This window comes from Alligator sinensis, unplaced genomic scaffold (assembly GCF_000455745.1).
Source record: "Alligator sinensis unplaced genomic scaffold, ASM45574v1 scaffold78_1, whole genome shotgun sequence".
Taxonomy (NCBI): domain Eukaryota; kingdom Metazoa; phylum Chordata; order Crocodylia; family Alligatoridae; genus Alligator; species Alligator sinensis.
Window position 1 is genome coordinate 786,985 of NW_005842171.1, and position 3,738 is coordinate 790,722.

Consider the following 3,738-nt stretch of genomic DNA (forward strand, 5'->3'; position numbering starts at 1 on the left):
GGTTGCGGGAAAGCCGAGTCCGGTTATCATGCTGCCCCTGCCCCACTGCCTCTGCCCTGCAGACTACCACTTTCAGCGTGCCTGAGACTACGCAACCAAAATAAAGGAATCCTGAAAAGTTTATTTTTTGAAACACGAGACACGGGAAAATAGGATAGAACTGTCTGAAAGGAAGTGATCAAATGCTGACAGTCAAAAATCTTAATTGATAATGTTCCCTTCACAGTGAAATTAAACTCATCAATGCTATCAGTGCAGGAAATCCACAGTCACATTGGCAAATATGTTAAAATTCCTGAAAGCTGGAGAAGTAAGAATTATGCATTTGAATTTATTGACTGCATAAATTCTGTAAGTCATCAGGAAGTACTGAATGAAATGCGTACATCACCATTCCACACTTTGATAGTTGACGAGAACATAGATATTTCTGTTAGCAAAATGTTAATTCTGTATGCAAAATTCCAAACTATGGACGACTTTGTTAGGGTGACTCTATTTGGATCTTAAGGAACACTGGGTTTGCAGCTGAATACAAGGCTGTAAGCTGTGGCCTAGCAGAGCTGCTAACCACAAGGCAGAATAATATACTAAAAATAACATTGCAAGATGCTTAGGCAAGCATTTTCCTAACAATGGCATAGTGTTGTAAGATATATAGCTCATTGTGTAAGGAAAACAGGATGCAGCCCACCAGCTATCACCAGGAGATAAAGCAGAAGTAAGACCTTGGAAGTGAAGAAGGAGTCAGCAAGAAATGGCACATGACCGAAGGAAGTGGAGGTCAAAGTCTTCTGCTTGCGCTAATAGCAAAAAGACATGTAAATAAATGAAATGCATAAGTAATTCCATGCTAATGAAACAAAGAGTAAACAGAGGCAGAGCTTGAGATAGGAGGGAATATGGGTGGAACAAAGGAGGGACAAAGGTGGAGTAAATGTTAATGAGTATGAACCAAGGTGTATAAATGTGGAAAGAACTAATGTTCGTGGCAGCTCTTGGTTTGTTGGAGCTTTGCCCGAAGCTGTCTCCATTTTGAATAAAGCTGTTGCTAGCAATGTGTGCTGGTGTTTGCTCTCTGAGCAATTGGATCATTGCCTCCCTAGTCATTGGGTGTCGCATGGAGTCTGGGTCTAACAGACTTCGCTCATCAGACCAGGTTTGCTGGAATTTTAAAACTGACAGTTTGTGATAGCTCTGCTATTGTAGCAGCAATTAGACAATTTTATGTTGACAACAACTTAGATATGCAAAGGATGGTAATGTTCACCTCCAATGGTGCTTCAGTAATGCTTGGAAAGCACAACGGTGTGGCTGCAGTACTTCACCAGTCTATTCTGCATCTGCTCGAGCAGCACTGTATGGCACACTGGGATGACTTGGAGATTGATGATGCTTGGAAACCCGCATCTTTGATGAGGTGCATTGAAACTCTACTACACACCATAGTCACACTTTTTAGTAGGTCTTCTTTAAAAAAAACTATGTTTATAGAACTATCTAAGGCTGCTGAGTGTGAAACAGTTTCATTTCGGCCACTGAACGAGGTCAGATGGCTCTCTAGACATTTTGCTGTTAGTGCCGTGATGAAGAATGATACTGTATTGATGGAATACTGTGCAGAACAAGTGGCTGAAGACAACGACCCAATTCACAAATACTGCTTGGACAAACTGCGGAAACCAGAGTATCATGTTGTGCTGGCCATACTAAATGATGTCTTAGGTGAACTGCCTGAGTTGTGCAGAATGCTTCAACGAAGTTCACTAACAACAGTAGAAGCATTTCAGCTTGCCAAAGCTAGAATTGCCAAACTTTGTTCCCAGTATCTTGATGAGCCTCCGAACATTTTTGAACATTTTTCTGAAGATGTTCAAACCTTGCTGTCATTATTTGAATCACCTGTTGACACAACATCAGTTATTCGATTCATTGAGCATGCATGTGACCACATGGACAACAGATTTCCAGAAGGTGAATTGAAAGAATGGTCAATTTTTTATAAGGATTCTTTTTTCTCTTTAAAAAACAGGAACGATTTTTCGTTTGGGCATGAGGAGTTGAAAACATTGACAACAAGATATAGCATCTTGCTAAACAAAACTGTAGAAACTTTTAAGAAGGACCTATGCAAACAATACATGGACTTTAACTGTTAGTGAGAAAATGAAAACTGGGGCAATAAAGACCTTTGAAGATACAATCACCTACATACTACAACAGGAACAATTTAGACTACAACAGGAACAATTTAGTAAACTATCGTTACTTGTTGACATCTGTACTACTTTTCAGGCATCTAGTGCAGATTGTGAGAAAGGGTTTAGCCTTACGAACACAATAAAAACAAAGTCTAGAAATCATTTAGAAGTTGATAATCTGGACAAGCTGATGAGAATTAAACTTCACTTTGGTAAATAAAAAGCTATAGTATCATCTTTTGTTGTTATACCGCGGGGCTACACCTTAGAGGGAACATTGCCTGAGAGCTGTGCATAGGGAATAAGGTGGACTGCACTGAGCACCAGGTGGCATCTCTGTGCCCAGAGGCAGCAGGATTGGCTACACGCACCACGCACGGGCTGTACCTCATGCCTGGGCTGGGAGGGCCTGAGGGACCCACCATGAGCTGGATAGAATCACTTGGTAAGCTGGATCTGGGCCACAGGCCATAGTTTGCCCACCCTGTGGTAGTCAGTCACTGAGGTAACACGATGCTATATCTTATTAACCAGTGTACTGGGTTCGGTCCTTGGACCGGTGTTATTTAATATGTTCATCAGTGATTTGGACCAGGGTGTGGAGAACACCCTCTCCAAGTTCGCAGATGATACCAAGTTATGGGGCAAAGTTAACACACCGGAGGGCAGGGAGCAGATACAGGCAGATCTGGACAGGTTGGATCAATGGGCAGAATGAAACAGGATTCAATTCAACAAAGATAAATATAAGGTACTTCACCTAGGGAGGAAGAATCCCCAGCACACCTATAGGTTGGGGAATGACCTCCTCAGCAGCTCAGCGGCTGAGAAGGATCTTGGAGCCACAGTTGATGCCAAGATGAACATGAGCTAGCAATGAGGCCATCAACAAGGCCAATCTCACCTTGTTGTGTATTAACAGATGCACGACCAACAGATCAAGGGAGGTGATGCTCCCCCTCTATGCAGCATTGGTCAGGCCACAGTGGGAGTACTGTGTCCAGGTTTGGGCACTGCACTGCAAGAGGGACATGGAGAATCTGGAGAGGGTTCAGAGGAGGGCCACTCACGTGATTAGTGGCATCCGTGAAAGACCCTACGAGGGGAGGCTGAAGGATCTGGATCTCTTTAGCCTTCACAAGAGACATCTGAGGGGAGACCTTGTAGCTGCCTATAAGTTTATCAAGGGAGGACAACAGGGAATTGGAGATGTAGCAGAAAGCCCCTTTTCCTCTTGCCTGCATTTGCTCTCCCCTCTTTGGATATGTTTCTCTTTTTCTACCTTTTCTTCCTTCCTCTCTCTTTCACTTTAAGATAAGGAATTGTGTTTTCAAATTTGTATGTGTGCATTTTGTATCTCCCCTTGTAGTTTGGTATTTTTATCTATTTGTGTGCCATGGCATTTGTAGCTTATATTTTATACTCCTCACCTTTCAACTTTCAACTGAATATGTTTAGTTTCATAAGTAAATTATACATTGTAACAATGTTAACAAGGGCAGGAATCAAACTGCCCTTCCCTGTATCAGGCTGGCCT

At 42.4% G+C, this 3,738-nt stretch overlaps 1 long non-coding RNA gene across 1 annotated transcript in view; it reads right to left on the minus strand.

The window, feature by feature from the left end:
• Nucleotides 1-1,375: 1,375 nt before the first annotated feature.
• LOC112550641 overlaps nt 1,376-3,738 on the minus strand; it is a 7,859-nt gene continuing 5,496 nt past the window's right edge. Inside the window, exon 3 of the long non-coding RNA XR_003094570.1 lies at nt 1,376-1,902. This is a non-coding gene — a long non-coding RNA (uncharacterized LOC112550641). The remainder of the gene's footprint in view (nt 1,903-3,738) is intronic.